The 23,742-nt window shown below is 38.4% G+C and overlaps 1 protein-coding gene across 3 annotated transcripts in view; it reads left to right on the forward strand.

The window, feature by feature from the left end:
• Positions 1 to 6,720: 6,720 nt before the first annotated feature.
• The window catches only part of LOC106079746 (uncharacterized), a 55,547-nt gene continuing 38,525 nt past the window's right edge, over positions 6,721 to 23,742 (forward strand). Inside the window, exon 1 of one of the 3 annotated variants that reach the window (XM_056015866.1) lies at positions 6,721 to 7,158. The gene's annotated coding sequence lies outside the window, so the exon portion shown is untranslated. Of the gene's footprint in view, positions 7,159 to 10,491; positions 10,691 to 23,742 lie in introns of those variants that run through there. The other 2 variants (XM_056015867.1, XM_056015869.1) reach the window with 2 other exon arrangements.

A 23,742-nucleotide genomic window follows, 5' to 3' on the forward strand; every position in this document is an offset into this window, starting at 1 on the left:
GTGGGGTAAATATCCCGCGAACACCGAAAATATATGACATGTTATTTGTGGGCCGGTTTATATGGTAATGCCCGGGCCGATTTTGATACCCAGTCCGCCCCTGATGACAATGCTTGATAGCCATTGTCAGAGTTGATGTTCATTGACAGTGTCTGAAGTATCTGTTAAAGTGAAGAATCTTTGGTGTATGTTGTGCAAGAGTTGATGTTGTTAACGTCTCTATCGGTGTCTTGTCATTGCTGTTTTACAACATACAAGGTGCTTGGTACATTAATATTTAAAAAAAAAATAATTGCTATGGGCAGTATCTGTTGCATTTTTGTCATATTTAAATTTGATTACTCCTTATTCACACTATTCGTGTCAATGTCCTGGTGTAAATATCATTGCATTAAATTTATGTTTTTTTATTTTTAATCAACATCCACATCAGTGGCGTAGCTAGGTTCCCGAGGGCCCGGGTTCAGGAATACGACATTAGGCCCCTGCCGGTAAATTGCTTGTGTGACTGAGCCCATATTGAACTTCGCTATAGGACGGTCCCAGGCCCGGCTGAGAAAGGAGGAGGTTGGGCATAGGGCTAGCTACCATACCCTGTAGAAAAACCACTAGCTACAGAAACAGCAAATCAACAGAAGTCACGGACCTGAGAGAGGATGGACCTCCAGCTGGAAGGCTTATGACGCATGTCGGTGAAAGCCAGAGTCATCTGGAAGGCGACAGGCCGAAGACTATCATCTCTACCAGGACCACCGTCACCATCGGTACATGGAACGTCCGGACCATGTATGAGATTGGGAAGACAGCGCAAGTGAAAGTTGAGATGAAAATGTAGCTGTGCCAGAGAACAAAGCAGCAGCCCATTGATGTTGATATCCTTCAGAGACGCTGAAGATGGACAGGTCACACTGTTCGCAAGCTTGCATCCAACATAACAATGCAAGCCCTAACCCTGAACCCCCCCCCCCCCCCCCCAAGGAAAGAGGAAGAGGGGACGGTCCAGGAATACTTGACACCGCGATTTGGAGGCAGATGCCAAGCAGATGGACAAGACGTAGGGACAGTTGAAGAGACTCACCCAGAACCGAGACGAATGGAGGAAGCTGGTTGGTGGCCTATGTCCCAGAAGGAACCACAGGCAGAGATGAGATGAGAACCCACATTGAGCAATACTATATCTAACGCAAGAGTACACATTCTGAATGTGCAATGCCTGTCACAAGTCTAGGAACCTCAGTAGAGATTTGAGTGTAGTTTTCAGCTCAGATTTCATGAACACAATTTTAAATAATTAGAATATTTAGAAACATCATTTTCCAATTTCGCATATTTTAAAATTGAAAATATAAGTAAGAAATTGGATAAATACTAACAGTTTACTTTTGAAGCTGTGTAAAGAAACTTAACTTCACTGCCTTCTCATACTATTAATTCATGAAATTCAAGTAGTGGATAAATACCGTAATATTTAGGAAAGGAAAAACAATAAAATGAAAACAAAAAACAAACCTCATTTTATGTAAACCTAGAGATTAATATAATTATAACACAAGAAAAATATTATTTTCTAAAATAACATACAGATATTGTAATTAAAATGATTATACTTAACTACCTAGACAATGAATGCCTGGTCGTGCGGTTTGCGCGCTGGACTGTCGTTTGGATTTATCGATTGTCCCGGGTTCAAACCCTGCCCGCTCCCATCCCCCGTCATCCTGCGGAAGGTTTGGACTAGGAAGTAAACTATTTTCAACTCTGAAGGAACATCCGAAACATGTAAAACATTTTACAAACAAACAAACATCTAATAACATATTGTAACGAATCTCACTATCCAGGCTCTCTGCAAACTTCACCACACGACATCACCAACTTAAAAAACTTGACAACTCAGAGCTCCAAATAACGTAATAGTTTAATGTCGATAAATCACACCCAATACTGCACAATTGGCAGCACGTACCACAAGACTGTACAAATATATCTCCTCCGTTTAAATATTAATATCAGGGTGATAAGTATCAGGACTGTGCATCTACATTATAAAAAATTATTTTAGAGGCGATACCTAAACATACAGATGTCGCCTACAAGGGCATATAATCGATTTCTTGGATCCCATAATAAATGGTAGAGCGTCCAGCTTAGTCATTCCCTTCGTATTTAGGGCTCACCTAACAAGTTATGAAACTAATCCCATGAACATCTGGCCAAACTCATGACTTGATATATGTAAAGCTAATTAGAATAAATACGCGCCATGAAGTCTACTAATTACTTTCCTTGCTGGGATAAACCGATATAAATCAACAATAGCTGAATCGAGAAGGTCTACCTTTTATTGACAAAGATCAGAAATTGGAAATAATGATCAACAATTCAGTACCATAGTCACACGGTACAAGAAAAAGAAAAAAAAAAAAAGAAAAACTGAAAAAGTAAGTGGAATTAAACAAAATATACACAACCAAAAAAACACAACAACAAAGAATACATTTACAAAAATATATCTCAATAATATAGAATTTATGTATCTTTTAAAATATCAAACAAATAATTCATTAACAATAATTACTTGAATAATTAGTTAATTTTTTGATTGACTCAAGTTTTGTTAGGTACAATAATTAGGTATGTAAAGTTTTAACTTGATCTGAGAATGAATGTGGGGAAAATAACGTGTTCGAAATTTGCACCAGACAGACAGACAGACAGAGTGACCTAATAAAATCTATGTAATAAACACCAGTAGGACGCCATATGACTCTGAAATGTTCAGATGCCAAAATGAAAATAAAATATGCCTTCACTTGTGTCACAACACTGTTTGACATGAACTAGTCGGGAATACTTAAAATTCATGGGTAACACTTTTCACGTGAAAGTTTGCGTGGAATGATGGGTAAAAAAATCTCGTTCCGAGAGTTGACCTCATGGTTGGAAGTCAGTAGTCTCCATGTTTGTTTTAGAAGAGTACAGACGTATGCAGAGAGCATCACTAGTTGTAGAGTTGCCAGATTTCTTTGAGTATTAAGATGGATTTTTGTGAGATGAAACTTGTATTTCTTGATGGCTGTGAATTGTTATTTTATACGTAATAAATCTTATGTCTGCTACTCATGGCATTACGTTTTGAATCTAAATGTTTGTTGTGCTATTATAGTTGTAGTACTCAGTAGTCGCCATACGCGACAGTAGTGCAAGTGAACGAAGGCATCTTTAATTACTGAATAGTAGACACTTTAATGTGCATAAATAAATGTCACATAATAAGCAGCGACAACTTGGACACTTTCAGTTGAGCATGGGACCGCAACAGGACTTCACCATGGGGGTCCATTCCTGGCAATTTCCCTTGAAATGGAGATGTTTATTTAACCATCTTTGCATCTTGTTCTACTGATCTCCTCCGTGTTTAGTTTGGTCTTCCAGCCTCTTCCAACTTCCCCCGTGAGTTCCTGTCTAGAGCCTGCATTGCAATATTTTCCCTTTTCACAATTTGTATCGTTGCTCTAGTGGTGTTTGCTGTGTGCTGTTCCCCTACAGAGATTTGTCACCACGAATGCAGAATCAGTACGATACATACATTGGTGGAAGAAGGCGATGAAACATTAAGTTTCAGAAGAAGAAAGACTTAAAAGTGAGATTTCAAAGTTTCAGAGGAAGAAAGACTTAAAAGTGAGATTTCAAAGTTTTAGAAGAAGAAAGACTTAAAAGTGAGATTTCAAAGTTTCAGAAGAAGAAAGACTTAAAAGTGAGATTTCAAAGTTTCAGAGGAAGAAAGACTTAAAAGTGAGATTTCAAAGTTTTAGAAGAAGAAAGACTTAAAAGTGAGATTTCAAGATGAATTTTGAGTGGGGAAATGAAAGATAAGCCCGTCAAGTCTATGACGTCACGTCACGAGTATAAAACTATCGGGTTATAAAAGATGAGAGAACAAAAAATCGAGGTTAAATTGAGCTTAATTCCTATTATTAGTTCATCTTAAAAAATCAATTTCATGTGAATTCAATTGTTTCATTAGAAGTAATAATTATTCTTGCAAGATTTACTTAAAGTGTTTTCATTTTAACTTGTAGGTTACTCTAGAGTGATTTACTCTAACAGAAGACAGGAGAGCCGCTGGTCGTCCACTTCTAAGGTATACTGATGTGTGCAAACGCGACATGAAGCTCTTCAAAATCGACACTAACAGTTGGGAAAAAGTGGCACTGGATAAATCCACATGGAGAGCGAGCATTAAAGAAGAGTCCCGGATTGCAGACGCCATACACAGCAGTAGTAGAAAAGGGTGAAAATGCAACAACGCCTGGTGATTGCATATGCCCACGCTGTGTATCCAGGATTGGTCTCATTAGTCACACAAGAAGTGGCAAAGGGAGAAGACCGTCTCTCCAGACGTCAAGTGCCACAGGTTCACGAAGTTGTGTTCAAGTAAATACAGGTGGTTAACTTAATCTAGCAAGTTTAGGCACTGGAACGTTAGCACCGGTAATTTAGGCAACGCAATTTAGGCACCTGGTGATTTAGGCAACCGGTAATTTAGGCATCCGGAAATTTAGGCACCGGTCAATTTGGTCACTTTTTGACAAGGCGGGAAATTAGGTGACCTTAATTTTGAAGATAAAAAAAAATATTAACGTATAGGCATGTCCTTAGCGCTTTGGGCTGTTGGTGACGCTTTCAAAAATACCAACTATAATAATTTCTAACTGCATTTTCATGAGACAAAAGAAAAAATGACAAAACAAAAAAAAAATGGCTTGGAATTCATTCTTTCATTATTCATTATATAATATAGACATCATTGGATTCAGGAGAGGGGATGTAAAGATGATTCCCCGCAAAAGCAAAAGGTTATGATAATAGATACATAGTCGGATCGGGGATGTCAACGACAAATAGAATCGCCCTCTCCCGTTGAAATTAACCTTTAACCTTTAACAGGGTGGGGGGTGACGGTACGTGACGTTTTGGCGCCGCCGTTTTGGCGCCGCCGTTTTGGCGACGGGACGTTTTGGCGCGAGCCGTTTTGGCGACGGGACGTTTTGGCGCGAGATATCATTTGACGATAATTTAATAAGCACGTAGCTTTTTTTTTAATGAACCCTTGAATTCCAGCGACTTAGGCAAATAACCATGGTGTCTATGTATACTTAACTAAAAGTCTTTTGAGAAACATGGCACATATATTATATTTTTACTTATATTAGCAAGTGTTTGGTATGTATAGTTGGAGATACCATACAGTTATTAAATAAACCAATGTTAATGTAAACAAATAATTGCATCAATTTTTAGTCTATCATCGTTTCATTTTGTTTTTAATTTTAAAGTAATATCTTAAACAACTTTTTTGAAAATAAAAGTGTGCCTCTTAATAAACACACATACACAAGCCAAAATGTTTATTAAAGAAAATGATGTGAAAAACAAACACACATTTACATTTAGTACGTGAAAAATATGTCTTAACACAAACACTCATGCAAAACATAGATATGAATAATTCTTTTAAAAGAAATAATACAATAAACGTACATAATGTATTTCGCGCCAAAACGTCCCGTCGCCAAAACGGCTCGCGCCAAAACGACCTTCGCGCCAAAACGGCGGGGCCAAAACGGCGGCGCCAAAACGGCGGCGCCAAAACGTCCTGCTTCGGGGGGGGGGGGGTTATGGAATTTTATGAATAATTTTTTGCTTTGCTTTTGTTTATTTTAGGCGAGATTTTAATGTTAAACCAACACTTGCAACAACGCGGTGAAGTTGGGGGGGGGGGGGTGAGTTCAAAAGTAAGTGTCAGAAAGTGTACAATTTACAGTGCCTGATTTTCCGCCATATCAGAAAGTGCCCGATTTACAGATGCCTAAATAGTTGTGCCTAAATTACCGTTGTCTAAAATTCCAGTGCCTGAATTTTCAGACACCGGATGAACTAGATCCATCAGTGCAACAGATGATATGCAAAGAATTTACAAAAACTTTTATATCTTTTCCCCCGCTATGAGAGGTTTAAATATTTCTATGGCCCGCCAAAGTCATTAAAATACATAGGAAACTTCTCTATAACATCTCAATTTTATTGCTAGGATCCTTCTATATCATCTCAATTACATTACTAGGATTACTAGTATATGAAATATATATATGCTGTGTGTGCGTTTATACATAGGGTTTACTGGGCGTTAGGGTTAGGGTGGGTAGGTTGGGGTGTGCGGGATTGATGCCATCGCTCCCTCCCCACCTCACCAAATCGGTCAACATACTATAGGGGGAGGCGAAATAATATTAACAGTAATTATTAACAGTAATAAATTCGTAAAGAAATTGTGTGATTTCCTTGCTAAAATTCGTCCGCCCCCTACCACCCCCACCCACCTCCTGGATCCTCCAGTGGCTAGGATCCTCCTATGGCATCTCAATTTCATTGTTAGGATCCTTCTATAAGATATTTTCCTCTTTAGCTCTGCAGTTAGCGTCTAAGCTCCGCAAGCGTATAAGAATGTTGTCATGACCGGCTTAGATTTATCTTAAACTAAAACTAGATTCTTTACTAGCAGACACATTAGTTTTAAAATAGCAAATAAGTCTCGTGTCGCTTTCTAGTGTGTGTGTCTGTGTGAGCGAAAAGGAGGGGTGGGGTTAGATTTTAAAGTTTCTGGTGTGTAGGCCTACATTTGTTATCAAATTTAAAAACCTAGCAAAGATATTAGAAAAAAAAACATCAAAATAGATCGCAGTACTACTACAAAGGTAGACAATCGAGGTTAGTCTCACTATTAATGCACGCCTTAATTCATCATAACTTGAGATTTAATGAATCATCTCTCTTGAGCCACTCATTAACCATTCGAATGTATATAGGCCCTAGTAACAACGGCTTCGGCATTGTACAGTTGGACCTCAAGTGTACCAGTGTGTATCGCATTGAAGTATTCTCAATGTCACCCACTAATGTGCCTAAGTGACATTAACAAATTTGGTGTTTGTCCGTTGCTATGATACGTATGTGATATTGGCTACTCGAATGTCGATACTTAGAGACTCTACAAGGAACATGTACATACATTAATGTACTATAGGTCTGAACATCTGATACATTTAATACAGTTTTCTGCAATTCTATATATAAAGCTGGATTATCATTTATCAGGTAGGCCTACTTAATTGACATATCAGGTAGTCTAATTATTTCCTATTAAGTCATTAACACGTAAAGTGTTCGCATTTAACTAAAGGGTTTCACTTTGTCCGCAATTGTCTACTCTCCCGATGGATAATCTGTTTGGTAAAAGTTCAATGATGCCCAAAATACGGCCCGCGGGCCACATCCGGCCCGCGACGTGGTTCTACCCGGCCCGCCGAAACGTCTGCACAAAGTGTAGAAAATCCATTGTCCAAAAAAAGTTTTAAAAATATCTTTCCCTACGTTAGGGTAAATGGATTGGTATCGATAGTAAGCCCATATATTTGTTTTATAAAGAAAGAATGGTTTCCTTTAAAAAACATAACATTAAACCGCTTTAGGAAATCAAACAAATAAATAAATAAGGCGCAATTCTTGGTTTGAGACGCGATAGTTAGATTACACCTACAGTGGAGGATGGATGAGATATATTTACCTAAAATGAGAAGAAAATGAGTCGGCTGCATGTCTATTTTCTGTTGCCGCTGACGAGTCTACCGACATATCTGATACCGCTCAAAATTTTGGTATGTATTCGCGATAAAAACAATAGTTTGAAATCAGAAAAGTAGTAGCTATTTGGAGCATGCATGGGATCGCAAGTGGCGAAACACTGACAAGAACGTTTCAACCATCACAGAGAATCTCTTTCCCTTGGAGAAATTAGTGGGAGTGACTACTGATGGTGCCACAACTATGGTTGACAGCTATAGTTTTTACAGGTCAAATGGAACCGAGCCTCTGTGGTCTCGCTGAATTATTCACCAACAAAATCTACGGACCATGTGATGATGATAGTGTTCACTGTTCAGATTGAACAATAGTCGTCGTTTCTAAAATCCATCTGCCGCCAATGTGCCAAATGCCCAGGCAGAGCTACAACTGAAACTGATAGACTTACAAACTAGACACACTTGCTTGATACATGTCAAGTGATGCAGACAATTGATTTCTACTTCGTCTTTCTTGCATAACCTTTTCGAAATCTCCAAAAACAAGTTTTATGGATGATCACATCAGCTGACTTACTGACTTCATCCTGTGCATTCTCATGGGAGCATAGGGCCGCAAACTCTCCAACGAACTCCATTCTGAACTGTTTTCTTCATCTGCTCCCAATAATTACAAGGACTTATTAGTGGGACAAACATTTTCAGTGATGAATCGTGCGAAACCAATGCTACGTAATCGTATCGTCTCTTAGACAAACATCTAGAATTCTAGATTCAGTTCTTCAACTTGACGTCTCAACTATACAGCCGGATATTTAAAAGTAGTTTAGGATAAACTTCTCATGAATTATTGTAAATACTAGATTAAGGGGTTTCTAATAAAAATTGGTTTATTGTATAATTGGCTATTTTTTTCCCTTTTTCTTCATGTGGCCCTCGACTCGAGTGTCGGATATGAAAATGGCCCGCCGTCCGAGTGAGGTTGAGCATCACTGGGTAAAAGCATCGCCTGTAAAAAGCCGCCATTAGTTTTAAGTTTTAAGTCTGTCTGTTCGTCCATCTAAAAAAAATAAGAAAACCGGAAAATACAATTTCACGATAAACTGTAAATTTTAGGTGCACTGGCAACTTTTTGACCATATCATTACAAACATACAAGGGATAAGAGACCTGTGATAAGTGTCTTATAAGACATGTCAATGAAGCAGGTAAGAAACATCAAACAATTAAATGAGAGACCTGTGATAAGTGTCTTATAAGACATGTAAATGGTCTCAGAAGGATGTCGTCGCCTATTTAAATCAGAGCTTCATGGAAGGTGGAGGAACCAGGACGCTTATCTCAAAAACGGCTCTAAAAATTTCTCCAGAAATTTAACAGTTGATGTCGCTGAGAAAAGAATTACTAGCTCGTTGGCCAGACGAGAAAAACTCTAGTTAGACTGTTATCATTTTTCTAGATCTAGGATTCTAGGTCTAGATCCAACATCGTTTTGGAAAGAACTATCGCGTCCTTGAAACGAATTTCCGAATGTTTAGTTTTATTGATTCAAGAGTTGAATACAATAAAGTTCAAGAAAACTTAGCGATTCGCCTTCTATGTCTAGATCTAAAGGTCTATCATTGGCATATGATAAAGTCAAGTTACTAAAGTAGACCTAAACATTCGCTTAACCAGGATTCTTTTCCACGGGAGGGACAAAACAAAATGTTCCATTGTTTTTTTAAATCTATCATTCCTTAGTTTTAAGAAACAACAACAATAAAATAAATAAAAAAAAAGATTCAGCTGTAGTGTACCGATAACTTGAGATGTTTATTAAATGTAACACATTTTCAAGGGGGGTAGAGTTACTAAGACTAACATAACTTTTTTATTTTATTAAATAATCTAACATATTTGATGTTATTTTAAAGGAAAATGAATGGGCTACAAAATTAGAATAAATGAAATTAATTATTCACGAAATTTTTTTCATTAATTTTAAACTGAGCACGGAAAAAGGAAATATATAGAAAGAAAATATGCATTTAAAATTGATATACTGAAAAATTTTACTGAAAAATCACAAAAGTAAACACATTTAATCAATTCAAATTTTATAAAAGATGAACAAATGCACGAAGAAATTGTATTATTTTCATATTTCGGTTCCCCGGAAATAAACTAAAAAAGAGGAACCATTAACACAATGTTGTCTTTAAAAAAAAAAAAAAACATACTGGTACAGCATCGAATTTGCTACCAAACAATAACAATAACAATAATAATCTTTATTTTCCGTAAGGAAATTTGTCTTACAATTTGTGCATTACACCAAACAAAAAACATTATAACTATAAGAAACCAAAGTGTACATTCACACCAGACTCACTCATAATTTACATGTGACAAAGTTTATATCAGATTGTTCTTATTTAATGTTTAGATTGCCAGGGGAACAAAAGAGTGTTTGTGTCTGTTTGTCTTTGCTATCGGTGTCTTGTATCTCTTTTGTGATGGTAAAATCACAAAATCCTGACACAAAGGGTGATTCTTTATTTCGAGGATCTTGTTAGCTTTTTTATAGATGTTTGTCTCTAACAACTGCCCAAATGGGGTTTGTTTTTTGCTAGTGATTTTACCAGCAGCATTTAGGATTCTATAAAGTTTATTTTTATTTTTAATGCTCAGATTGCCATACCAGGCAGTGATATTGAAACTTAAAATATTGCAGATGTGAGCGTGATAAAACATAGCCAAGGCCTTTTCGCTAACATTAAACAAGGACAGTTTTCTTAGTAATCGTAATCTTTGCTGACCTATTTTGCTGATATAATCAGTCTATAAACATAGACATAACCAAGCATACAAAACAAAGAACAATCACTCCCACATCCGGAAAATAATTTAAAAAAAGGAGAAATAAAAAGTTTAAGGTGATAGTGAAATAAGTATTATAAACCAAGTCACTCGCTGAGGGTAACGCCGCACTGACCAGAGCTAGCGAAGTCACTCGCTGAGGGTAACGCCGCACTGACCAGCGCTAGCGAAGTCACTCGCTGAGGGTAACGCCGCACTGAAAGAGTAGTACCTTTAAGTTCATTGACAAATTTGTAAGATTTGCTTATATATCTTTACTAAATTAAATCTAGATTCTATATATAGAAGTAGATCTAGACTAGATCTTAATAGTAATACTAATAGATCTAAATCAGACTATAGTTCTAGATGTCTATAGCCTATAATGAAAGTATTGTTGTAACCCTGCCTTGCACCAGTGCTTGAGGTGCGCACTAGCGCACTAGTGAACGTAAACAGGAAGACACTAGGATGGAGAGAAAAAGACTAGGACAGAGAGAAGAACATTGCATCAGGGATTGTGAAGAGTCTGAATGTTTGGAAACTAAGAAGCCAGCTTTTGGTGCTGCCTAAAGGTTGTTGAAGGGACCTGGAGCGAAGCGGGGAAGGCTGTCGTTGGTCCACATTCGGGTTGCTGTCTAAAGGACTGGTAAATTAGTAGAAAGACTCTGGGGAAGCTGAAGGATGCTATGTGTTTGTCCTAGTGAATAAACACCTGTCTTTATTTCCTGTTACACTGTGTTGTGTTGCCTGCCTTTACGTTGAGTGCCTACCCTAGAGTTACAACAGTATCAATAAATAATAACTCGTAATGGTAAAGTTCACCAAGCTAACCCTTTCTTTCTCTCCCCCCCCCCCAATTTTCCAAACTGGCCCAGATAAGTGATAGGATCATAGCGTAACGAGAAAGCTTATAGCATGAAATAGCGCTAAAAAAAATAGAAATATTTCTAATCGCAAACATCTTTTATTGTTGTTGGTCTAGAACTCTGTATCTATTACAAATTTAATTACATGACTGATCCAAACTAATTGATACAATTACACACCGAATAAGCTTTGTTGTTAATTTTTTATTTATTTTTATTTTAAGTATTTTAGAATTTTTCAAAATGTTTTTCTTGTTTTGTGTGTGTGTGTGTGATTTTTTTGTTGTTTTATTATGTTTTGTTTTTTTTAATGACAAACAAGAAAAAAAGCCCCTTCGTCTGAGAAACCTATGATAACCTATGATAACCTATGATAACCTATGATAACCTATGATGTAGTTTTGAAGCCTATGACTTATCAACCGTTCTTTAATACTTTGCAAGCCTACTAGCAAGCCTACTAGCAAGCCTACTTTGTCTTGTTTTTTTTTTTATTTTCTGTCCTCCTTTGTAAGGCTTTTATCTCTCGTATTGTCCTCTTATGGGTTTGAACCTGTTTGGTAAGCCTCAGTGGGTCTCACAGCGTTTTTTAAAATCAACATAGGATAATTTATGAGACAAGACTTTCCTCTGCTCTATCGGAAGTTTTTGTTTTATGACCCTTTCAGTAATAATAATAGTAATAATAATTTTATTTATAAAGCGCTATTAACAAACAAAATGTAGGCTCAAGGCGCTGTAATAACATTACAAACACAAACACGACGATAGCAATCAAAAACTAATCTAAGAAAGTTTTAAACAAGTAGATCTTAATGTTCTTCTTAAAAGTGGTATAGCATGTTGTCTGTCTGAGATCAATGGGGAGTGAGTTCCAAACCTTTGGTCCGTGAACTGAAAAAGCACGCAGACCGTAGCTTTTGAGGGAGAAACGTGGCACTACTAAAAGCGTTGAGTCCATTGAGCGCAGGGCTCTCTGGGGGACATATGGAGTAATCAGTTCGCTAAGGTACAAGGGCATCTCATTGTTATATATACACTGATGACAAAGTGTGGAGACCTTGTAATCGATTCTCGCTTTCACGGGAAGCCAATGGAGCGTGCGCAAGAGCGTAGTAGCAGAATCTTGTCTAGTTTTTTTAAGGACTATTCGAACGGCGTTGTTCTGTATACGTTGCAGCTTGGCTATTTTGTCATCAGGTATACCTGCTAGCACGGCGTTGCAGTAGTCAAGGCGGGAGAGTATGAATGCCACAGCTAGCGTTTTTGTTGACTCCGTTGTTAAATATGGTCGGATCTGGCCTAATCTGCGCAGCTGCAGATAAAGACCTTTGCAGAGCTGATTTATTTCTGGGTCGAAAGATAGTGTTGTGTCGAAGAAAACTCCAAGATTCCGCACTACATGGACAAAAGGAACATGGCAGTTCGTGATAAAGAGAGAATCTGTGCTTTCAACTTTTGAGACATTGTTCCTAGTGCCAATCTTAATTATTTCTGTCTTGTCTTCGTTCATCTTGAGTTTATTTTCAACCATCCAATCGCTCACCCTTGCAACGGTACTACTGATTTTCTCTGCCAGATGCGACACCTCTGAGGGTACTGATGAATCGTATAACTGTGAGTCATCGGCAAAGAAATGGTATAAGATGCCGGTTGGCCGTATGACACCGCTGAGTGGATATGTGTACATAGTGAACAGTACTGGGCCTAGAACTGATCCTTGGGGTACTCCGTACTTCAAAAGTAAGCTTGTTGATTCCGTCCCGCTAACAACGACACTTTGGGTGCGTTCCGTCAGGTAGGATCCAAGCCACTTAAGGACGACTCCTGCTAAACCAAAAGTTGCAGAGAATCTGGCCATCATAATTTCATGGTCTAGCGTATCAAAGGCTGCGGACAAGTCCAGCATGGAAAGAATTGATATGTGGCCTTTGTCGGAATTGTGAAGTACGTCGTTTAGTACCCTGACCACTGCTGTCTCTGTGCTACGGCACTTCCTATATGCAGATTGAAATTCTTCCAAGAGACAGTACTGTTCAAGATGAGAAAGAATTTGCGCTAACACGATGCGCTCCAGAAGCTTTGACAGGAAGGGAAGATTTGATACCGGGCGATAGTTTTTTAGACATTCCGGGTCAAGACTGGATTTCTTTAATAAGGGCCTGACAAGTGCATGCTTAAATTGCTGTGGTACAATGCCTGAAGTCAGTGAAGAGTTCACAATGTTGGTAATTGTAGGTACAAGCTCATCTAAACATTCAAGGAGCAAGGAGGTTGGAATGGAATCAAGGTCACATGACTTATTTGGCATCTTTAAAATAGTACTTTTGACATAATCTTCAGATACACGCTGAAACTCGCAAAAAGGAGTATTTTGAAAAATTGGAGAGTGGTCAAGCTGTGATGAGAGGGATGGCATGTCATTTCTAATCTGCTCAATCTTCCCAATGAAGAATCTATTGAAGGAATCAGGAAGTTCAGATACTGGGATAGATGACGGCAAACGTTCGTTATTTGCTCCCCCTAACATTTCAGCGGTGATCCTGAATAGCTCCTTTGAAGAATCAGAAGTTTCGATTTTTTGTCGAATATGACTAGCTTTTGCGTCTCTAATCATACGGTTAACCTTGTTTTTTTCTCGTATGTATATTTGTCGATGTATCGTCAGACCTGTCTTTTGAAATGTACATTCGGCACGTCGGCGAATAAGTTTGGCAGTCTTTATGTCTTCCGTCAACCAGGGTGCAGATGGCCTAACTGAGACTGTACGAGTGACAAGAGGTGCATGGCTGTCCAGCAACTTTTTCAAGCAAGAATTGTAATTGCTGAGAACGTCTGTGTTGCTCTGTTGCAACAGCAAAGAGGTCACGTCCATTTTGAAGGAGGCAATATCTATGGCTTTAAGTTTACGGGAAGTCACGTTTTTCTTTGGCTTTTTTGCTTTTGATTGGCGCATTTCAAAGTGTACAAGAAAATGATCTGACAAGCCGCGGTCTGAGACATTGAGTTTGGCTATAAGCTCACTTGCATTTGTAACAATCCAGTCAAGAGTATGGCCTTTGACGTGTGTCGGAACATTTATCAGTTGGTCTAAGTTGCGATCCTTTAGCGCATTTTTCAACGACATCGCGTATGTCTCATTTTCACTGTCAAAATGCAAGTTCACATCGCCTATGACAAATAGATCTTTTGTTGATATGTGACTGTCAAGGAGGTCTTGAAATTCTTCGATGAAAACTTTTGTTGTCAATGTATTTCTCTTGCTTGGTGGTGGGCGGTACAGGAAAATAAAAGTCAGTGTTCTACTGTGGTGGGAAAGGCGAAGCTCGCACATCTCAAAGGTGGTGTACGTTGAGCTGTCAGGTCTTATTGTTACTGACTTGGCTAGACTAGCTCTGTACAGTATTGCTAGACCACCTCCGCTGCCTGTTTTTCGAGGTAGACTCTTTAAAATAAAGCCTGGTGGCGTTAGCTCAGTGGTTCTTGGCTCATCACCAACTTCTTTAAACCATGTCTCACTAAGGAAAACGATGTCGTAGCTATCATCAGTGATGGTGTCTGCAAGCTCAAGAGCTTTGTTACTGCATGACTGGGCGTTGAGGTGCATTATTTTAAGCAGACTGGAGGATATAGTCACCAGAGGTGTAGCACATTTTGAAGACACCGGAGGAGTAATATCACGAATTATAGGTTTTTGATGGGGACATCTGACCTCTGTTGTGTCAGGAGTAATAGGGGTGGGGTGGTTAATAAAACAGTTTAGTAGGGAACTGCTGAACTCTGTCGTAGAAGAAATGACAGGGGTAGGGGTGGGGTTAACAACACAGTTAAGAGTCCTGGAAACTGTGCACTGGCGGATCCAGGGGGGGGGGGCGGTAGGGGCGATCGCCCCCCCCCACTCGGCCGACCCCCCCCCCCCGGGGGGGGGGAGGCGGACGAACTTTAGTATAGGATTCACACAATTTGTATACGAATTTATTACTTATGTTAAAAATATATACAAATTATTTATATTTCAACCTATTTTTAGATTATTTCGCCCCCCCCCCTCTAGTATGTTGGCCGATTTGGTGGGGTCGGGAGGGGGCGATGGTATCAATCCCGCCCACCCTACACTTTCGAGTGGGGGGGGCGGTCCGATTTATTGGTAGAAATCACAGCTTGCTAACAAAATCAATTAAATATCTATATTATTAAAACTTGTTATTGATATTTTAACCGATCTTTATATCGTTCCCTGTTTGCCGATTGGTGGGGGGGGGGGGGGGCGAATACCTCTACTGCCCTTCCCACCTAAACCATTGAGTGGGGGGGGGGGCGGGCCGTTTTTATGGAGAAATCATAGTTTGTGAACAAAATTAGTTGAATTAACATATACATTTTATATTATGTCGCTCCCTTTCTGGTATCTTAGCCGATTCGGTGGGGTGAGGGGGGGGGCGATTGCATGTACTGCCCTCCCCACTCTAGCCCTCTGAGTGCTGGGGTGGGCGGTCCTATTTTTGTGTAGAATCATAGTTTGTGAACAAAATTAGTTGAATATCTATATAATATAAACTACGTATTGATATGTGACCCATTGTATATTATGTCGTACGATACTCTAATCTCAAATTGTATCATTAGTAAATTTAAATGAAAAAGGGTTGTACCAGTTTGGAGGGGCGATACATGCAATCACATTACCCCCATCGGAAAAATCAATACTTTTTTCTTTTTGTATTATAGTTAAGAAATTACAAAATTAAAAAAAATCTGTCACTGATATAATTTATATACACTATAAATTAGTATAAATTAAATTCTTATATCGAGTCGCCCCACCCCTATTCTTTAATGCCAAATGCAATATTTAGCAGAAATTATTAAAGAAGCGAAGATTAATCGTTTTCACTTTACCGCCCCTCCCATTTCCAGACAGAGTTTATTTATATAATTTCACATGAATTTATCATAATTATTTTAAGAAAGACTTTCCATTGGAAAAGTTATAATTCAAACGAAATTTTTCAGTATAAAAGTTATGATTGAGATGAGTTCTAAACTCAAACAATGTTTTCATAGTCGCCTTTTCCCAACCTTTACTCAATCTGATATTTTTCTAGTTAAATAAATTTGGGACTATAACTCACAATTTATACTTTAATTTTCTTAAATACTATTTATCGAATAATTTTTTTTTTCGGCGGCGATCCTCAAAGCAAAAAGCTAAATATGTGGGGTATCCTATCTTTTCAAGAAACAAATCAGTTTTATTTGCAATGTATTATGGGCCTATAAATTTATATTAGAATATTTTTCAAGTACAACATTATTCGAAAGGTCCTTTTTTAATAGTATGAATAATAAGCTTTAGGTCAGGAGAATACGTTTCTGCAGTGAAGAATGCAAGAAAACGCTTTTGGCGTAGGGGCTTCGCCCCGAAGTCCTTTGATGAAAATGAAATGTAGGTGTCAGGAGAATGCGTTTCTGCAGTGAAGAATGCAAGAAAACCTTTTTTTGCGTCGGGGCTTCGCCCCGAAATCCATTGATGAATAATGAGCTGTAGATGTCAGGAGAATGTGTTTCTGCAGTGAAGAAAGCAAGAAAACGCTTTTGGCTTAGGGGCTTCGCCCCGAAGTCCATTGATGAAAATGAGCTGTAGGTGTCAGGAGAATGCGTTTCTGCAGTGAAGAATGCAAGAAAACCTTTTTTTGCATCCACTGATGAATAATGAGCTGTAGATGTCAGGAGAAAGCGTTTCTGCAGTGAAGAAGGCTAAAAAAACGCTTTTGGCGTCATGGCTTCGACCCGAAGTCCATTGATGAAAATGAGCTGTAGATGTCAGGAGAATGCGTTTCTGCAGTGAAGAATGCAAGAAAACCTTTTTTGCGTCGGGGCTTCGCCCCGAATTCCATTGATGAATAATGAGGTGTACTTGTCAGGAGAATACGTTTCTACAGTGAAAAAAGCAAGAAAACACTTTTGTCGTCGGGGCCTTATAGCTCTGCCCCAGTTGTTTTGTTTTTCGCCGAAGGTTGAGAAATGATATATATATATATATGTGTGTGTGCGCGCGCGCGCTGTACGCACGTTTATGCATAGGGTTAGGGTTTACTGGGCGTTAGGGTTAGGGTTTGGAAAAAAATCGCCCCCCCCCACTCCAAAGTTCTGGATCCGCTAGTGAAACTGTGTGACATGTATCTGTTGAGTTGAATTGCGATGGGTTATACCATAGGCGAATAAGACGCCCAGCCCTAGACCCACGAACTGTCGGCAGTTTACGCCCGATGCCAAGTCGACGAATATTTCGGAAAACCTCGCTATCTAGTCGTGATTTGAGTAACACACATGTGCGTCCTATGCGACGTAATAGATTAGCGTCCATGACTCCAGTACGGTGATTTGACACACTAGGACTGATGACACACAGGTTTGCGCTGCGACTGCTATGTAGTGGCCACGGTACACGGTTTTACCAAGCACATCAATCCCTCGGGCTATGAGTATCACTCTGTTACTGTTTATCTAGATGCTTGTTAAACTAAAGGATAGTAAATGAATACAAAAACTAATTAAATTTAATGAACGTGACTTAAATCTATCGAACTAAATACACCAATCTATAGACGACATCTACACAAATCTAATGGTATCAGAAAGATCACTTAGCTCTAGAAAATAGCAACACAAAAATCCTCCAAAACGAGAGACGAAAATGACGACTGCTGCCTGCTGGCGCAACAATTTGTTATCCAGTATACAAGTTAAGACATCTCATTAGAACATCATTACACTGATTTTGTATATCTAATTTGTAATATGTTATTCACTTGTAAAATTAATGAGATTAGAAAATGATATCTCCATAAGGTCAATGAAACTGAATTTCATGCGTTCAATAAAAATGTTTGGTGTTTAAAAGTAAATTCTATAAAGATATAGAAGTTGCGATATCAGCAATTTAACAAACCAATGTTGTTGTTTTTTATATTAGCTACTTAGGCCTATATTCCTTCCTAATTGTCTAAATCTATGATCACATTTGTAAGCAACCACTTACTGACTGAACAAGAAATCTCTTAAACTGACGTACGGATCCCCATGAAATTTCGTACACAGGTTCCTTTTACCTCCAAGGCGCTCACTTAGAACCGGAGTTGACATATTCGCAGGGCCGGCCCTAACAATTGCGGGGTCATATGCGAAACGGATTGCGCGGGGCCAATGTCTGAGAAAGGTATAAAATAATAAGTGAACATTAAGATTTCGTATTAGAAAATAAATTCGTATTTGGATTTTATTTATTCCTTACTAAGTACAAAATCACGTTCAAATTGCAAACTATCGCTTTGATTTTGTAAAGAGATCGAGATAGATTTAGATCTATATTTATATGCCAGTGACTATTTAAGTAAATAAAGTTATGAACCTTTTGGTTTTGGTAAAAATTCGCCCTATTATTACATTTTTATTAAATGAGAGCTGACAATAACCTTTTTTATCGCGCGTAGAATTGGCATTTCCAAATCGAGTGACATCCCAAGACAACAATTTTGTCTATTTTTTTCTGATTTCCGAGATCATGGACAATTAGGAGGCCGCGGGGGGGGAGGGCGGTAGTGGTGGTGCCGGATGAATTTTGGTAAACAAATATAATATATACTAATTATTTATATTTAAATCATTTTTAGATTATTTCGCCCCCCTCTCGTATGTTGGCCGATTTGGTGGGGTAGGGAGGTGGCGATGTCATCAATACCGCCCCTCCCCCACCATAAACTTTCGAGTGCGCGGGAGGGGGCGATCCAATCTATTTATAGAAATCACAGCTTGCTAACAGAATCAATTAAATATCTATATAATTAAACTTGTTATTGATATTTTAACCGATCTTTATATTATGTCGTACCCTGTTAGCCGATTAGTGGGGCGGGGGGGGGGGCGAATACATCTACTGCCCTTCCCACCTAAACCCTTTGAGTTGGGGCGGGGGCGGTCCTACTTTTAAGGAGAAATCATAGTTTGTGAACAAAATTAGTTGAATATCTCTATAATATAAGGTACATATAGATGTTTTGACTTACCAGTGATTACGACGTACACAGACTCTGATCTCAAATTATATCATTAGTAATTATAAAATGTAAAAGGGTTGTACCAGGTGGGAGGGGCGATAAATGCAATTGTTTTCCACCCATTGGACAAACCAATACTTTTTTCTTTTTGTAATTTAGTTAAGAAATTACAAAATTTAAAAAAAAATTGTCACTAATATAATTTATATATGCTATATATTAAATTCGTATATCGAGTATATAAAAAGGAGCGAGGATTAATCGTTTTCACTCTACCGACCTCTCCCCTTTCCAGACGAAAACATGATGTTTTAAAACAGAATAGTCAACTTTGGCGACAGAGTTTATGTACTTGCACACGAATTTATCTTATTTATTTCAAGAAAGACTTTGTTTTGGAAAATTTAGAATTCATTCGTCATTTTTCATTATAAGAGTAACAATTGAGATGAGTTCTGAACCCAAATAGTATTGTCCTAGTCGCCTAATTTCAACCTTTACAATAACTGATGTTTTTCTATTGTATAAAAAGTTTTGAGACTATAACTCACAATATGCACTTACATCCAAAAAATGCAAAACACTTAGAGTAGAATCTAATTAACCCACTTCATTTCTCTTCCCGAGGCCGAAATTATTTGTTTAGAGCTTTGAATTATAATTCTGTAACAAAGCAAAGTTACAAACCTGCCAATTGAACAAAATGTATCACTTACAAATGAGCTTTTTGTTATAAATATTATTTTTCGAATATTTTTTTCGGCGGTGATCCTCAAAGTCTTAATCTAAATCTGTGGGGGTATCTTATCTTTTTAAGGAACAAATCGGTTGTATTTGCAATGTAGTAAGGGCCTGTAAAATTCATATTAGAATATTTTTCAAGTAAAACATTTTTTAAAAGGTCCTTTTTAATAGGATGTATAATGAGCTGTATATGTCAGGAGAATGCGTTTCTGCAGTGAAGAATGCAAGAAAAAGCTTTTGACGTCAGGGCTTTCACCAGGATCCCACTGGGGGGGGGGGGAGCTTGCAGCACTCTCCCAGACCCCTAGCTGTCAAGAAAAAGGCCTCAACATGATTGTTTGTATGTGTGTGTGTGTGTTATTTCGCCAAAGGCTGAGAAACACTGCTTTTTAAAAAAAGCTGAACGCGCGTTTGTGCTTAAGGTTAGTGTTTACTGGGCGTTAGGGTTAGGGTTTTGAAAAAAATCGACCCTCCCCCACTCTAAAGTTCTGGATCCGCTAATGGTCAGAGTACAGAGGAGCATAGATATTTAACAGTCAAAAAAAAAAGGGCAGGCAGACCCAAAGACAGACCACGAATACAATGATGTAGAGGCAGACCCAAAGACAGATCACGAATACAGTGATGTAGAGGCAGACCCAAAGACAGACCACGAATACAGTGATGTAGAGGCAGACCCAAAGACAGATCACGAATACAGTGATGTAGAGGCAGACCCAAAGACAGACCACGAATACACTGATGTAGAGGCAGACCCAAAGACAGACCACGAATACAGTGATGTAGAGGCAGACCCAAAGACAGACCACGAATACAGTGATGTAGAGGCAGACCCAAAGACAGACCACGAATACAGTGATGTAGAGGCAGAACCAAAAACAGACCACGAATACAGTGATGTAGAGGCAGACCCAAAGACAGACCACGAATACAGTGATGTAGAGGCAGACCCAAAGACAGACCACGAATACAGTGATGTAGAGGCAGACCCAAAGACAGACCACGAATACAGTGATGTAGAGGCAGAACCAAAAACAGACCACGAATACAGTGATGTAGAGGCAGACCCAAAGACAGATCACGAATACAGTGATGTAGAGGCAGACCCAAAGACAGACCACGAATACAGTGATGTAGAGGCAGACCCAAAGACAGACCACGAATACAGTGATGTGAGGCAGACCCAAAGACAGACCACGAATACAGTGATGTAGAGGCAGACCCAAAGACAGACCACGAATACAGTGATGTAGAGGCAGACCCAAAGACAGACCACGAATACAGTGATGTAGAGGCAGAACCAAAAACAGACCACGAATACAGTGATGTAGAGGCAGACCCAAAGACAGATCACGAATACAGTGATGTAGAGGCAGACCCAAAGACAGACCACGAATACAGTGATGTAGAGGCAGACCCAAAGACAGACCACGAATACAGTGATGTGAGGCAGACCCAAAGACAGACCACGAATACAGTGATGTAGAGGCAGACCCAAAGACAGACCACGAATACAGTGATGTAGAGGCAGACCCAAAGACAGACCACGAATACAGTGATGTAGAGGCAGACCCAAAGACAGATCACGAATACAGTGATGTAGAGGCAGACCCAAAGACAGACCACGAATACAGTGATGTAGAGGAGAGAGGTAAGGCCGAAGTTCCCATAAATCTCTTATTTCTCTGACGAAATCTTCAATTGAAACCTCAACATTTCTGCCATCCCCACTGAACTGTCTCATTTTTCTAGCAGGTTCTATGATGTAATGAGGGCGCTGACAGGCCAGCTTCAATGCATCAAGTTTAGCTTATAGTCGAGTCAACATCCCCTTAGTGACACGTTCCATTCCCTCCGGCTCTCCTCCACTGCACGTGGGACCCACGTCTCTCCCCTTCACTGAACTAGGTTCCACCATACTTCTCTCCATCTGGCTGCAGGTCTTAAGAAACTCTAACAATAATAGTAACCTAATAACTAAATCTATCTCAACAGAAACAATTTTCAAGCTAAGTAAAATCACAATTAAGAAAATATAAGCAAATTTTATTAAACTAAACTAAACTAAATCTAACTACCCTGAAACAAAAAGAAGAAAACAAAAAATAGAAAATATTTGAAAGTACAGAAACAGGAATAAACTAACTGTTACTTGTTGACATCTACGTCTGGTTGTCACTTTCTTAGTTTCGGTTGTCAGGAAGCAGATTCTGAGGCGTCTTCTGATCGAACAGTGTTGTCTCTCTTCCTGACCCCACTCGTGCAACCAAGTTTCTGTGGTGGGTTTGGCACAGAAGACAACTAAATTCTAAATGATGAAAGGCGAATGCAAATCGTAGGACGATTCCTAACTGTTTATTATACATTAAAGACCTGCCAAAGGCAAACATAAAACATAATAATAATAATGAACATTAACTAAAAATAATTAATAAGCCTAAATGGTTAGACCAAGTTGTACACAGAACATCAAAGTCTAAATACTAAATCTTAACAAAAAACGAAAAGAAAATCATATAGTGTAAACCAACCATCTCTTATACAAACACAAGAGAGATATGGAACACCCGAAACATTATAAAAAATAAAAGACATTAACATATAAATAGAACAAATGGTTCATAAAAGCCAGTATCTACACACTGGTTGTAGAAGTAGATTAACAAGATGGACATTTAACAATCTATATATGATCTAATAGGGTTTGTTGCTGAACATAAAAATTATATATGTGTCAGACGCGAATAGCCCAATTTTCAGTAAAAGAAATTACAAAAGCCATTTCTCTATAGAAGAAGTTACGAAGGCTATATAAAATACAACCACAGACCTATATATACTACAATAAATATAGATTTTTGATTGCTAGTTACGATTTATTTAGGTAGGTGCTGTTTTACTATTACATACCAAGTATTAGAGTTTAGAAAAACCCAGGTTTGTTTCTTGTGCTAACACCTCATATCATCTCTCCATTAGTATATTTAGATCTATAATCTAATTCTAGTCTAGATCTATATATAAAAATCGAGTAGATCTAGATAGTAATAGTATAGATTCTATCTTGAGACTAGATTGCCGAGTCTAGCCTATGATATGCCTATAGTCAGTTTTTATTAGAAAGAAGTCTAGATATTAATAAAGACTAAAGTTTTTTTAATTATTAGATATAGACATAAGACATAGATCTAATAATACTGTAATACGTTTACTATACTCTATACTTAATCTACTAAACTAGAAATCTATCTATAGATCTATCTATAATGTAGTCAATCTAGATCTATACAATATTCATTATAATACTTCTACTTATAATGACTTATTTAATAAGTTAGTACTTAGACCATGGGCGTAGCCAGGATTTTTTTCGGGGGGTTGGGGAGGGGTGGATTTTTTTCTCTCCCTCCCCCGCCCCCCCCCCCGCAAAAAAAATTATATGTATTTATGTGTGTGTGTACATAATCTTTATTACATTCTGACCCTTCATTCTTTCGGAAGACGTTTATTGTGCCCTAGAATAGGTTCTTGCATGAGTTGGTGGAAAAATTGTAGATTCCCTGTGTATATATAACAATGAGATGCCCT

Source organism: Biomphalaria glabrata, chromosome 17, assembly GCF_947242115.1.
Source record: "Biomphalaria glabrata chromosome 17, xgBioGlab47.1, whole genome shotgun sequence".
Lineage (NCBI taxonomy): Eukaryota > Metazoa > Mollusca > Gastropoda > Planorbidae > Biomphalaria > Biomphalaria glabrata.